Source organism: Lactuca virosa, chromosome 4 (assembly GCF_052849685.1).
Source record: "Lactuca virosa cultivar CGN04683 chromosome 4, Lactuca_virosa_CGN04683_v6, whole genome shotgun sequence".
Taxonomy (NCBI): domain Eukaryota; kingdom Viridiplantae; phylum Streptophyta; class Magnoliopsida; order Asterales; family Asteraceae; genus Lactuca; species Lactuca virosa.
In genome coordinates, this window is record NC_136429.1 from 86,142,842 (window position 1) to 86,159,133 (window position 16,292).

Here is a 16,292-nt window from a genome sequence, read left to right on the forward strand (position 1 = left end):
AAGGAAACCAACCACCAAAATAAGTCTAATTCCAAATCAACCGGCTTCCAAATCTTCCCAATCTCATCATAAAATACGAGTGATTCCCAATTTGTTGCATTAACCAAACAAATGCAACAATACTTCCAACAATATATTGACTTGTTGGTGGCATGTATTCCTAACATCTAACCACTACTAACTCCTAACTTTCTGTCTAATCCCAACATACAAGGAAATACCTCTCAACAAACCGATGAGATTAAGGAAACCGAGGGGACGAAAGAAGAATATGATGATGATGATGATTGATTGATTGATTTTTTGTGTTATTTTGAACAATGTTAGTTTATTGTATCTCATTTTGGTATGTAATAGACTTGAATCTGAACAACGTGTGTTGGTAATATTTATTGAATGTGTAACGCCCGTAGATCCGGGCTACTCAATTTAGAGACGATAAGCATCAAAAATGACTTTTTTATGGAAGATTTGTTGAGAGAAAAACTTGGAGACACACTTGAACAAACGCTAGAACAAGTGGATTGCGGAATAGTTAATCTCGAACGATCTAAAAGCTCAACAATAGTATTAATAAGTTATAGTTAGATAGTTAGAGAGTTAGTTGCGGAAAAGTAAAGAAATAGAAATGACAACAATTGTTATATCAAGTATACACATAAGTTGATTCATAACAAGGAATGCATTCAAACCAAGTTAATAAGGAAGATCAAACTTAGTGATTAAGTCACAGAAGACTTACTCCGGAGAGAGGTTATAATCAGTTATGTTCTAGGAAGAATTGAGAGTAAGAAGGGATGAGAAATAAGATAGAGAAATAGAAAAGATAACTTAGAGAAATGTATTCAGAATAGATGCGTGAGTTATCCGTGTTGAATACAAGAGAATGAGCTCTTATTTATAGAGACTCATGAAGTACACTAGATTACATCTCTATGAGTAGCCATGCAAGGCATACAGGATAATAAAGTGTATTACAATAAAGACAAGTAAAGTAATCTAGCTAAGTGACTGTGGTAGGAAGAGACTCCGGTTGTAGTTGCTGACGAAGAAGCTTGACTGCGGGTGTTGTATGGCTGCGGTAGCAGAAGAGGTTGCTGTGGCTGAAGTTCAAGAGGGTCACTTTTTATGATTCAACAATTTCCCCTAAGTGACCTCTTTAACTTCGGTTCAGCTATCAAGTTTGAGGAACTTGATCAGGATCCACCAAAACTTCCTGATGTTTTCCAGCCAGGTGATTCTCCTTGAGATCTCGAACTTGACTTCTGCAGTAGTGCGCTTTGATCTTTCAACTGCGGTTCGGCAGATGTCAAGTTGCTTCTTGGTTAGGCGATGCATGGCAGTCATAGGAATGAAGTATTTGACATTATCGAACTTCGTTTTGAAAATGACTCCAAGTTCAGGAAAGTTGGTTGCACCTAAGGATCTTTCTTGAAAGCCTTCGGTAGGCATTGGTGCAGGTTCGAGAGGTGGCAGATCAAATTTCTTGGCAATGATAGGGTAGATGTCTGCATCGATCTTGGCAAAATCACAGACCGTTTCCTTCAGAAAAGTATTGGCCTTTTCAAACGCAATCTTCATTTTCGGGTGCTTTTCTGACTTGTTTTGAAACACCTTGGCAATAAGAAAGATTTCTTCTGGATTCATACAGGGAAAGTCTGCCTGGGTGCGGATGTAGTCATGCTCCCTTCTAGTGAGGGTATACTGGATGTAGTCAGCCTTCATGAACTTCCGGATTTTGTAGTTCTTGACTGCGGATGGTCTATCGTTAGACCATATATTTTCAATGGTAGAGGCATGTTTAGCATGAAAAAGACTAAGTCTCTCAAATGCCATTGACAGTCTTTTATGGTCAGGAAGGCTGCGGTCGAATTGCTCAAATACTGTGAAGTATTTGGCATTTGGAGAAATTGGGACATCCCAGTAGCCATCAGTAGGGGGTTCAACATAGGTGAGGTGGGGTCTGTAATCGTCGTCCAGCAGTCTGCGGTGAGGATTGATCCAAGAGTTTATCAAGGATTCGTCCATCATAGTATCAAAACTGCGTTCTCTCCATATAAGCTCTGCAAGTTTGGCTGCCTTCCAATCTTTCTTCCTTTGGGTGGTTGCAGGAGAGTCAGTTGAGCTCGGAGAGGACATATGCTCCACCAGATTTTTAAAGTAAGGGGGAGTCTCTGGCTTGTTAGGAGTGACCTTCTCTTGCGGTGGAGTGTTATGGGGTGGAGTATGATAAGACGGTTGCAGTGTAGGAATTTTTTCTGTGATGATGGGGGGACTCTGATGTTGTGAGATGGAGTGATCAGAGTGATGGACTTCTTCTTCTTCACTTTGATGGACTTCGTCTTCACTTCCCCCTCTTGAGGAATGCAACGCAGGTGATTCCTCAAGCCATTTCTTAAGGCCATCAACCTTGGCAAAAATCTCTTGAAATTGAGCTTTGAGGGCTTCGGCCAACTGTTGATTATTGGGAATGGAGGAGCTGAAGAGTAGCCTATGTATTTCCTTTGTGAGCTGGAGGATCTCGGGACCATGGAAGTTGGAGGACAGGGATCGTTGCAGTCTGTTGATTGTTGCTTGAAGAACTGAGATAGTGGACTCATACGCAGTGTGAGTCTCAGCTATCAGTTTCTGAGATTGAGTGGCTTGATTCGCGATGGCTGCTTGGAGATCAGTTTTGATTGCGGTTACCTCAGTGATGAGGCGTTCCGCAGCAGCCATAAAGTCCTTGTGATCTGCCTTGCGGTTGTTGTCAAGGGACCGGATTCCCATTTCCACTTTGAGAGAAATTCTCTCACCAGCCAAGCGTTCCCTTGTTTCCAGACGTTCTATACGTTCAATCAGGGACTGCGGTCCTAGGGTGTCTTCTGGTTGCGGTTGAGTTGGCTTGACCGCAGCTAAGATCTGATCGACTTTAGCTTGTAAGCTTAGAAATTCTTTCCTGGTGACAACATTCTTCTTCTTTTTCTTATTTTCTTTGGGTTTAGAAGTCGAATGTTGAGAGCCACTGGATTCCTCTTCCTCATCGAACATCATGAGGTCATCATCAGAAGGACTAGGCTTGTTTACCTCCTGAATGTCTTCATCATCAAGACCGAAGGTGGGAGCATAACTGACTTCGATTGCGGTTCCTTCGTCTTGTGATTCATTGACTGTTGGAGTTGGAATGGGATTTGGAGTTGGAGTTGGGGTTGGAGTTACTCTGGAGGTACCTGCACCTTCACCTGTTGCTTGAGATTTAAGGACTGTTTCCGCCATCTCGGTCATCCAGTCTTGAACCTTTAGAATGGTGGCTACGGTATTGGCATTATTGATTGCGTCTGCCCAATACCGTGCCACTGACGGGATTTCTTGCTCCTTTTGCTGCTGCTGCTTGATCTGTTGTTCCTTGCGGGCTTGGAATGCCCTTTTGAAAGCAGCATATTTCTTGATTTCTAACTCAGTTACCGGATTGTACTGTAACCATGAGTCATTCGATTCACCGCCGTCAAAACCTTGGAAACGCACCGAAGTGTCCTTCGGGTCCACGGATCCTTGCACATTTGTGCTCACCGTGCCTAAACCACCTGCTGCGGATGTAAGCAGAGTAGGATTTCCTGAGCTTCCTCGGTCTCCTTGAACCATGGTCAAGTGTGGCCTCGGCTCAGTTCTGGCTAGGGCGGAAGAAGTGCCCTGCGGTTGGGAAGTTGTTTGAAGTGTTTGGGTGACGTTCAAAAGGATGGAGTGCAACTCCTCAGGAGAAAAGAAATGCAGTCGGGAAGCCCTGGAGACCTTAGGTCGATCACCAGTTTCATCCTCTTGGGAGTGAACTGGGGGGGAGTCTCCACGATGTCGTGAATCAGACTCACTTTCTGAGTCTGATTGGAAAATGATAGTGGTGTTGAATGGGTCTGCGGCCACCCCAAGGACTACCGGAGCCTTTTGGCAGGCTTTAGTATCGGTCCGGTCACGCATTTGACCAGAGGTATGGGTTTTCCTTTTCTTAAGGATAGAAATTGGTTGCCTATCCTCATCAGAATCACTACTAGGTGTAGGTGCGGTTGGTTTGGTTTTACGTTTCTTGGTGAGTGCGGTTCGTTTGGGAGCATCCTTCTTAGGGGTTCTGTGTTTCTTATTGGTTGCCAATTGCTTTCTTCTGTGATAAAGATTGGAGAGTGTAGTGGCATAAGGGACTGCGGTACCTTCAGGGTTAACAATTGCGGATGGGTGTTGAAGAGGCGGGGTAGGAGGGTATGGGGCAATACCTTCCGTAGCCTCAATGTGATCTGAGACATCAGCAGTCTCAAGACCAAGTGTGGAAAGAATGTGGGTAGGGAGTCTGCGGATAGGTCCAAAAACAGTTTGATCAGAAGAGGGATTGTACCTTTTGAGATCCTTAGTGACAAAGAAGTTGATGTCACTGCCCATGTCGATTCCAGCGTCCGCATGAAAGTCTGAAATATAGAATGACCAGAACCTTGCAAAAGTGAGCTCGGTTGGGTTCTCCCTTGGGCTCTCTTTGGGAATGTATTGAAGGAAGTCGTCCCATAGGATCTGCCCGTATTTTACATCGTGTCCTGTGAATATGCTCCACACCAACTTCAGTAGCTTGAGTCCCATGTTGTCGATGCCTCCGGTTCTGCCGGATAGACAGCGGATGATGAAATGGCACACAAACTGCCAAACCGCAGGCAATTGATTTTTCTTAAATTCACCAATACCTCTAATTGGTTCCTGATACCCCATTTGGTAAAGGGCAGAGGTAACGTCCGCCATGGAAGGAGAGAAAATCTTGATGGATGGATGAACCAGAAGGTTTATGGCAGTAAGAAACTTTTCTTTGGACAGGATGACCAAGGAATCGTTAATTAGGTTGAGGTGAACTTCTTGAGGGTTTGCGATTGGGCGATAAGCGGAAAATGCACATTTGAAGAGGGTCGAGACTGGAACAACATCTGTAAAAGCGTCGAAAGGGCCAAATAGAGGGTGATTCTTGAGAAACTTGATCATCAGTTTGGTTGGAGCATTGTATGAAGAATGATCTTCAAACACTGCTCGAAAGTTGCTTGAAGCAATCGTTGGAGAGTCTGAACCGGTAGGATTCACTGAGCCTGAAACCTTGGATTGTTTCTTTGATGCACCTGATTTCACCATTGTAGGAGCTTGAGAGAAGGAGTAGAAAATAGAGTTCTTGAAGGATTTGAGAGGGAAGGTTCGATGTTCAGAAAGCGTAAAGTGATTTTGGGGAAGAAGATGGGTTTATAAAGGGGTGAAATTTTTTTTAACCCTAGGTAAAAGGTATGGATAAGGTAAAAACGTCGTTTGGGGTTTGGAGGGAATCTTTGAATTGGGGATTAAATCTCAGCCACAAATAATGAAACGGTTTAAAAAAGATTTGGGAGATTTACTAAAAAGGGTTTGCATTTAATGAAAAGTCAGACATCTATCAATGTGTCAGGTGATCATGGGGTGAGGGGAAAGGAAGTTGTAACGGATGGGACGTGCTGGGGAGAGGAAAAGACAGATTAAGGATGAGTTTATGGAAAAACGTTCTTTTTGTCATCATACCTAAAATAGGTCTGATACAAGGTTTATTCAGAAAGAGAATGAGACAGTTTCTAAAGGGAATGCTTTTTTTTATTTAATGTTTTATTTAATGAAAGATCATTAAATAGCACACAAAGATTCAAGGGTTGATGAAACAGTTGAGAAGTTATCAAAATGATCGCGGATGGAAATGTCATTGAGGATGGAAACGACATTGTGGATGGAAATGATGAATGTCTGCAGTAAGGAACTGAGGAAAGCAATTGTACAAAAATTAGTAATAACAAACAATAGAGACCCATGAGAGATAAATATGATATATGGTTGCGGTACCTAGACTGCGGTACCAAAATCATCTATCATAAGTAACTCTCAGTTAGAACTGCAACGGAGACCAAGGATGGTCTGCGGTATCTATCAATTCAAAAAGAATTGCGGGTCAGGATTTATCATTCCTAGCATTTGCAGGAAGGTGTTAAGCTTTGTGGAGTCGAGCGCTTTTGTGAACACATCAACAATCTCTTCATGAGTATGGACAAAGATGAGTTCAATGTTACCTTTCAAGATGTGGTCTTTGATGAAATGATACCGTAGTTCAATATACTTAGTCTTGGAGTGCTGAATTGGATTGTGAGAAATAGAAATAGCACTTTCAGAGTCACAGTAGATCGGTATCCGCAACATTCTATACCCGTAGTCCATTAGTTGAGTTTTCATCCAAAGGACTTGAGAGCAACAGCTGACTGCGGCCACATACTCAGCTTCTGCGGTAGACAGAGAAACACAACTTTGTTTCCTTGAGGACCAGCTGACGAGTCTTCCACCCAAAAATTGACATCCTCCTGAGGTACTTTTGCGGTCTAATCTGCATCCGGCGTGATCCGCATCTGTGAAAGCTTGCAGGCTGAAGTCATTGCCTGCGGGGTACCATAGACCAAGAGATTTGCTTCCTTTCAGGTACCGTAGAATTTGTTTGGCTGCGGTCATATGTGACACTTTTGGGTCAGCCTGATACCTTGCACATACACCAGTTGCAAAGACAATGTCTGGTCGGCTTGTGGTGAGGTACATTAGAGAACTAATGATACCTCTATAAGTCTTGTGATCCACAGGTTCTCCTGAGGGATCAGCAGAGATCTTATAACCGAAGGCCATGGGGACCTTGGCCGAAGAACAGTTGTCCATATAATATTTCTTTAACAGTTCGTTGGTGTATTTTTCTTGATGAATGAAAATTCCTTGTGGGATTTGTTTTACTTGAAGACCTAGAAATAAGTTAATCTCTCTATTCATGCTCATTTTGAATTTGTTGGTCATGAGCTTAGCAAATTCATTCACCATTTCTTGATCAGTTGATCTGAAGATGATGTCGTCCACATATATTTGAACAAGCATAAGGTGGTTATCATTTGCTTTTCTAAATAACGTGGGATCAATCAATCCTCTCTTGTATCCGGATGAGACAAGGAATTCAAAAAGAGTCTCATACCATGCTCTTGGGGATTGCTTCAGACCGTAGACTGCTTTTTCAAGCTTGTAGCAGTGGTCCGGGAATTCAACATTTTCAAAACCTGGAGGTTGCTGAAGGTAAACCTCTTCTTTTAGTCCTCCATTGAGAAAAGCACTCTTAACGTCCACACATGTAGACGGGGTTGCAGATGATCAGCAGCTGCGGTAGAGGGAATATCTTGAATATCAGAAGAATTTGCGGTTGGAGATGGCAGTCCCCCCTGGACTTGTGAACAACCTGCTGAGTCATCTTGGTTTGTTGGAACGAGAATGGAAGTTTCTTGAGCAGTTGGAAGAGGTTCCCCCTGGAATGCGGATGGGAGTTCCTCTGGAACCTGAGAAGGTTCCCCCTGGACTGCGGATGGGAAAGTGTTGATCCTTGGGTCTGTTCTTGTGTCAATATTCTCGATGTGTTCATCATCCGAATCCGAAGATACGTTTGATGGTAATGATTCTCTTCGGATGGGAATTTGAGCAACATCAAGTACTGGAACCTCAACGGTTGTTGCTTGATCCGGAGTAGAGCTTTCCCCCTCAACCGGAGAGCTTTCCATGATTGTCGTGGTTTCAGTGGATGGAGGGGCGCTGCGGATGTGAGAATCATCAAATTTCAGATCGAAGCTTTCAATGATTAGTCTTGTACGTCTAATGAGCACTCGGTAAGAAACCTTGTTAGTGGAATAACCAAGGAAAATGCCTTCATCAGACTTCGGTGCAAACTTGTTAAGCTGATCTCTGTTGTTGATCATGAAACATCTACACCCAAAAATATGAAAGAAGCGAACATTTGGCTTGCGGTTGTTAAGGCCCTCATATGGTGTTTTATTGAGGCGTTTGCACACAATGCTTCGGTTTTGTACAAAGCATGCGGTTGCTACAGCTTCAGCCCAGAAGTAGAGAGGAAGGTGTGCGAAGTTGAGCATAGATATGGCTGCTTCTACTAAAGTGCGGTTCCTTCTCTCTACTACCCCATTTTGTTGTGGTGTGTAGGGAGCTGAGAAATTGTGAGAGATGCCCTTGGACACCAAGAAGCTGTTGAGGAGATGATTGGTAAACTCGGTTCCATTATCACTGCGGATTCTTCTTACTGGAAGCTTGATCTGAAGTTCGATCTCTTTGATGAAGTTGATGAAAATCTACGGTGTTTCTGACTTGAGTCTGAGAAAGAAGACCCATGTGAAGCGTGTATAGTCATCTACAATAACCAGTATGTATTTTTTATGATGGAGACTGGCTACGGTAGATGGACTGCAGAGATCAATGTGCAATAGCTCCAGTGGTTTAGAAATTGAAGAGTCCATTACCAGAGGGTGACTTGCTTTGGACTGTTTACCACATTCACAAGCCGGACAGAGAGTATCGTTGCTGAATTTGAGAATAGGGAGACCTCTGACTAGTTCTCCTGTGACCAAGTTGTTGATGTACCTGAAGTCGAGATGAGTTAACTTGCAGTGCCATAGCTAGCTGACTTCGGATACAGCTTTGGATAGGAAGCACAACTGCGGTCTGCCAATGATCAGAGAGACATCCAAAGGGTACATGGTACCTTCGGATCGGGATTTGATCAGGCATGTGTTCCTATCACTTGTCATTACGTAGCAAAACTGATCATCAAATTCAACTCGATGTCCTGATTTACATAGTTGGCCAACACTGATGAGATTGTGTTTAAGGCTTTCTACATAAGCAACTTTCTGAATGGAAAAGTTCCCCGTAGTGAGAACACCGTAACCTCGGATGACCCCATTCGCATTGTTGCCGGATGTGACATTTCCAACATTGCATATAGGCCTGAAATCCCGAAGGTATTCTAACCTTCCGGTCATGTGCAAGGAGCAGGCACTGTCAATTAACCATTCATCTTCTTGTTCCTCCTTGCACAAAGCCTGAGAATTACACGGTTAGTTTAGGCATCCAAACTAATTTGGAGCCTGGGGCAATTGGTGAATTGCAGAGTAATGCATGGACCGAGGTTGCAGGGACGGGTCTCTTGTCAACTTTTAATCCTAGTCCTGGATGTTTGTGCCGAATTGGAGTGTTGTGAGTTTTCAAAAAAGTACGAGGTTTCTGACTCCGACTAGATTTGACATAGGATGAATTCTTTTGACAACTACACTGACATTTACAAAAAGAGATTTTGTCATTTGCTCTGACATTATGCTTGGTCAGCGGTCTATAGGATGAATTGGACTTGTTACTGGTCCGAGGTTGGTGATTTCTGACATGAGTGGTGTTGGATTTTGAAAAAGTTTGTTTTTGAAAAGGTTTAGCACGTGCAAATATTTGAGTCCTTTTCGGTGGATTTGGTAGGATACCCTTCCATTTGTTGAAGTTTTGACGTGACTTTAAAAGTGTTGGTGTGGGTAAAATACCTTTCCATTTAGGATCATTTGAGGAATAGACCTGAAAACCATTGTTTCGAAAGGACTGAACACCCTTTTGGGTTGTGTCAGAAAAAGCAGGAATGACTTTTGAAGCTGGACTTTCCTTTTTGTTTGTTTTCTTGGAGGGAGAGTTTTTTGAAAAGTAGTGTGAGAAAACAAATTTTTCTGGACTCTTGGACTTTGGAATTCTGACATGCTTCTTAATTTTTGAAAAGATTTGTCTGTTTGTGCCTCGAGATCTAATTTCCTCTTTGAAGGCCTTTTTGGCCAAGGATTTTGGTGAACCGCAGTCATTGTTGTTCAACTGCGGTTTCCTGGAATTCTTAGAATGATTTTGAAAACGTGGGCTTGAGTCATCCAAACTTGAAGATTCTGGGATCTGAGAGCATTGACCCACTTCAAAGTTCTCTATAGGTAATTCATGATGAATCGCCTGAAGAGTCACAGTTCCTTTTACTGAGGATTCCGGTAGTGACGTTTTAACTACTGCAGAGTAAGTCTGAGTTGAGACTGCGGTGGGACTTTTGTGGGACATTTGACTATAATGTGATACACTGCAGTCTGAGGACAGAGGTGGAAAGTCTTTTGAGACTTCGGGGCCCTCAATGACAATTTCTTCATCAACTACGGATGATGTTTGAGAATTTGGGTAAATGGTACCACAGATAGGGATGAGATCACTTGTGTGACCCGAAACCTCAGGCAGAATTTCCTCAATGACACAATTATTGCTTAGATTGTGTAGTCTACTGAAGTGAGTTTTGATGTCTTCGGGAAAGGTCTTGTCATTGACTGGGAAATGAAATTCTCGGTCTGGAGGGACATACAGTCTGTCTTTGTTGAACCGGGGTGAGGAATCCATTGCGGTAGGATATCCATTTGACCAACCCCAATTGTATGTATTGTCCACGGTTCCATTATTCACTAAATTTTCAATAGCTTCACTTTCATTGAACAGTTTTTCGATTAAAAGATTTAGGCGTACAATTTCTCTCTGAGCTAAATCTCTTTGGTTCAAAGCTATCTCTAATTGTGTTTCACTTAACATTCTTGCATCTTTCTCTAACTCTAAGTCTTTTTCTAACATAGCCAATTTAAGTCTTTTGTTATCCAGACGTCCTCTTACATGGAACATCTCTTGGGACACAATGTTCTTCTCATCTAAGGCTTTGTTATAGTCTGTAAGGACGGCAGCACACGTGTCATTAAGATCATCTATGTATGGTTGACAGTCATGCATGCTATAGTTTAGAGTTTGGATCATGAGTTTTACCTGTTCGACGATGCTTAGAGTTCCATCCTTTGCCATGTAGCAGTAGTTCTTTTCCAGCTTTGTGGACTCATCATCATCCGCAGTTGCCAGCATGCAAATTTTCCTTTTTCCTTTGACACTGCTGATGGCTTCATCTTCGTCTCCGGATGACCAAAATTGATGGTCTCTTTTGACATGGGCTACGTATGCCCTTGCCTTTTCCTTATCTTCCAACTCTTGAGCCATTCTAAGGTAGAATGCTCTATCTTTTACTACATTGGCCTTACAATCTCTTGCAAAGCGATTCTCTTTGTTGCATTTGTGACAAATCACTACATCAGTCTTGTCTTCAGAGGTAGTACCGGAGTCAATGTTCTGAGGAGATTGCGGTACCTCCTTTGGTTGATTATTTTGAGATTGCGATGGTGGATGAGAACTTTTGGGATATCGAGGATGATTATTCTGGGAACTGAAGTTACGGTTGAATGGAGGTTTGTTGAATTGTTGATTCTTGCGGAAGGAAGGAGGTGGTAGACGGTTAAACTGTTGGCTAACTAGAGCAATAGCCTTCTGAAATTCTTCTTCATCATCATACTCTGAATCAGCTTCGTATGACTGTGGTGGAGTGTCATACGATGAAGAGTAGGATGACGGCGGTGGAACTTGTGCTATGAGAGCAAGTGGTCCTCCGAAGTCAGCACAGTCTTTGAGTACGGTGGATTCTTGTACTTGCAGCTCTCCATAGAGCTTGTAGAGTGACAAAGAGTGAATCTTTCTATCGCCATTGGACTATCATCTTAGCCGTAGTCCAATGTCTTCCCAAACCATTAAGAAACTGAAGGTTTGTTTCATGGTTACTGAGGATGGTGCCCGCATTGGATAACTTGGTGATTATCAGATTGAACCTTTTGAAGGAGTCTTCCAAACTTTCGCCGGTATGCGCTTTGAAGTTGTTGAACTCATTGAGTGCGGTAGTAAGCTTCTTGTCTTGTGCTTGTTCTGAGCCTTCGTACAGATTCTTGAGAACTTCCCAGATCTCTTTTGCTGATTTGCAATTTATGATAATATCGAAGTTGTCAGGAGCAACTCCACAGGAGATTTCATAAAAAGCAACAACATCATTTTCCATTTTATCGAGATCATCCTTGGTGGGACGGCTCATAACTGGTTGACCTCCTCCTAGTCTGGTTGTAGCGCCGTCGGTTTGGACAGGTGTAAGGACTGGGACGTGTGGTCCTTCTTCTACGGATCGCCATACATCTCTACCAAGTCTCCTTAGGTATCTTTCCATTCTTTGTGACCAGTGATGATACTCATTTGCTACTAGTATTGGGGCTCGGTTAGAACCACCAACACTGTTGGAAACGTTCAGAGATAACGATTGTGCCATTTGAAATTGTTTTTTTTTAAGAAATGAGCTTTAGTGGTATAGAAGGCCTTTTGAGAAATCAGAGTTCCGTTTTCAAAAAGCAACCACTATGGCTCTGATACCATTTGTTGAGAGAAAAACGTGGAGACACACTTGAACAAACGTTAGAACAAGTGGATTGCGGAATAGTTAATCTCGAACGATCTAAAAGCTCAACAATAATATTAATAAGTTATAGTTAGATAGTTATAGAGTTAGTTGCGGAAAAGTAAAGAAATAGAAATGACAACAATTGTTATATCAAGTATACACATAAGTTGATTCATAACAAGGAATGCATTCAAACCAAGTTAATAAGGAAGATCAAACTTAGTGATTAAGTCACAGAAGACTTACTCCGGAGAGAGGTTATAATCAGTTATGTTCTAGGAAGAATTGAGAGTAAGAAGGGATGAGAAATAAGATAGAGAAATAGAAAAGATAACTTAGAGAAATGTATTCAGAATAGATGCGTGAGTTATCCGTGTTGAATACAAGAGAATGAGCTCTTATTTATAGAGACTCATGAAGTACACTAGATTACATCTCTATGAGTAGCCATGCAAGGCATACAGGATAATAAAGTGTATTACAATAAAGACAAGTAAAGTAATATAGCTAAGTGACTGCGGTAGGAAGAGACTCCGGTCGTAGTTGCTGACGAAGAAGCTTGACTGCGGGTGTTGTATGGCTGCGGTAGCAGAAGAGGTTGCTGTGGCTGAAGTTCAAGAGGGTCACTTTTTATGATTCAACAATTTCCCCTAAGTGACCTCTTTAACTTCGGTTCAGCTATCAAGTTTGAGGAACTTGATCAGGATCCACCAAAACTTCCTGATGTTTTCCAGCCAGGTGATTCTCCTTGAGATCTCGAACTTGACTTCTGCAGTAGTGCGCTTTGATCTTTCAACTGCGGTTCGGCAGATGTCAAGTTGCTTCTTGGTTAGGCGATGCATGGCAGTCATAGGAATGAAGTATTTGACATTATCGAACTTCGTTTTGAAAATGACTCCAAGTTCAGGAAAGTTGGTTGCACCTAAGGACGTGAATTTCAAGAAATCAGCCCTATAAATAGAATTGAAAGGGCAGCCGGTTTTGGTTGCTATTTTCTTACTCTCCCACTCTCTATACCCTCTTTAAGCCTTCTGGAAGCCCTGCCGAAGCCCCGATGTCATCTCGAGGCCCGAAGTGAGTCTCGACGCTCCGAAGATCCCGAGAAGAAAAGAGTTTCAAGCCGAAGCTCTGCCCGCGAGAAACCCGGTGTGAGAAGACATCCCGGTTTCACCGAAGAATACTACATTTAGAGCCGTAGTGCTGTTCGATCATCGTATTATCAAGTGAGTGTGTAGTCACTTTCTTCTAACACATAAATATGAAGTATTTGCTATGAAATACGTACTATGTGTTAATAAATTGTTTGTTTATCTAAGGTGGTGTTGAATATAAAGTATGGACTATAAAATACGTGATATGTGTTAATAAGTTGTTTGTTTATTTGAGATGGGTGTTGAATGCAATGTTTGGTACAAGTTTTAAATAAGTTTAATTGTATATATATTTTATATCTACAAATATTTTGGGGAAAACATGGGTAGATAAATGATGAGGTATGAAAGATGATTGAGAATAATATTGGCAGATGTACCAAATAGTGAATGTCGTAATCCTGGCAGATGCGCTTAAAGGATAATGTTGGCAGGTGCGCCTAATAGTGTATGCCATAATCCAGGCAGTGGCGCCTAATAGTGTATGTCGTAATCCAGGTAGTGGCGCGTAATAGTGAATGTCGTAATCATGGCAGAGGCGCTTAAAGGATAAAGTTGGCAGATGTGCCTTATGTAGCAATGGACTTTGTGCCAATTCCTTAGGACAATCCTTAGGAATGAATGAAGGAAGGATAGTTAATTCTTAGGGTAAAACCTTAAGAAATAGAGAAGATAATGGGGATGGGTAATTGGGTTGATTGTTTGATGATTGAAATTAATAATAATTATATTATTGTGGGTTGAAAACCCTATATGCTCACCAGGCTCCCAACCCTGACCCACTCAGTTTATTTGTATCACAGGTATCGATACGAAGCTGCTTTGCACTGAGAGATTAAAGGAGATGTAAATCACTAGTGTAAATGAATGTATGTTCTGTTTATGCTTTTGGTCTGTATCGATGTGGACATCCCGAGTTTTGTAATAAAACGAAAATACATTTCTTTAAGAAATGCTTTGATAAATATTTATTATATTTTGTTTTCTAGGAAAAAATTCCGCAATACCTTTTGAAAGATTACTCTGATTTTATTTTAAAAAGCATAAACGAAATCGGTCCTTTCTGGCCGTGAATTTGGGGATGTCACAGGTGGTATCAGAGCATTAGTTTAAGCGAACTAGGAATTTGTAGGATTTCTAGACTTAAACTTAGAATGCTAAGTGATGATTGTGAGATGAGTGTCTACCATATTTTAGACACAAGCACTAGTATATTTTAGGAAAGATGCCTAAAATGCTTTTATTTGCTAAATGTTATATGTTTGCTATATATGAAGTTGTTTGTTCGGATCTATGGTCTGTTGCCGACCGGATCTGGAAATTTTATGTGCTCAGGTTTCTAACCGTTTAATTACGATATTAGAACTGACATGTAATTTTTTCGAAGTAATGAGGAGGAATATGCATCTAAACCTTCCTCTATCTATATTCTCGTCTCGATACATCGAACGACTGCTTTGGTGTGCAGAACATTATGGTGAAGACTCGTAGAGAATTGAGAAAATGGAGGAAATGAAAAGGCTTATGATGGTGAACGATACCTATCGGAAGATATCAATGACGGAACGATTGGTGTAATTCTTGAAGTTGTCTCATCATCTGGTATTTCCACCACCAATCAAGTTGAAGTAGAATTGATGATTGAAGATACGCAATGAAGAAGTCCTAGTAGAGTCTAGGGATTTTTTTATGATTGTTTGGACACATTCGTATGTGTTAAATTGTTTTGTGATTTTAGGAGTTGGGGACTGCGAGACAATACTTGGGACGAGTATGAGGAGGTGTGAAAGGTAGTAGATGCATATACTACCGGAAGCATAGGACTCGCACTTGGATCAGGGAAAGTCACAAGGGTACCAAGAAGCTAGTGATTGACTCCGTTTTGTTCATGTATGTCATTACCATTGTTTCGGTAATGACTAAGCAGATGATTGTTATTCCGACTCTAGTGGTCATATCAATTTGAGTCCGACTACGATGAGTTGTTACGTGGTTCCGAGAACCGAGTTCGATGTAGCATTTGACTGAAGTCAGAAGATTGAAATCAATGCGATCATTGGTAACGCGCTCATTATTAATGAAGTTTGTAGCTTGAAATGATACATCTTAAAATGTGGTTATATCGCATTAGAATATGAAGGAAGGTATATTCCATTCTGGAATTTAACTCTAAAAGACCTGAGTCTAAGCGTTGCATCATGTGATGAGAGGTCATTAGAGCACGACCCATCGGTCTGTTACAATAGATAAAGGAAAGTATTTATCCTAATAAGAAGAAGGAGTCCACAATAAGGACTTATTTTGTAACTCGAAGGTTACGATTGAAGGTCCAACATAATACGAAAAGCAGATGCAAGATTGGGCATCGTCTGCAGTCAAGAAGCCCTAGAGTTAGATACTCTTTTGAGGAAACATAGAAGTTACGGTTATTACCTAGGATGAAGATATAACGTATGGAATCATTATGCAAGCCCTATTTCGTTGATGATTCCGGGACGTAATCATCCTAAGGGGGAGATAATTGTAATGCCCGTAGATCCGGGTTAGTCAATTTAGAGACGATAAGCATTAAAAATAACTTTTTGATGGAAGATTATTTAGAAGAATTAATCTTAACTAAGTTGTAGTATATGTTACAAGGATTCCGTACATATAAAGAATGCCGAAATCCGAGTTATAACGAAGAAGTTATGACCTGTCGAAGTTCCGTGACAGAACCGGCACGACACAGCACGACGTAAATAGTGAATTTACGATAGAGCGATATTTGGATTTAGCGATCTAAATGAAAGTCGTAGAATACGTTAAACCGAGAGCGTGCATGAAAAGAACGCCCAAATCTGACTTCGTATGAGGAAGTTATGATTTTTCGAAGTTTCGACTTAGCAGTGTACAACCCGATGTTCGAATATGAGATCGAGCGATATTTAGCCGAAACAATCTAAACGAGAATT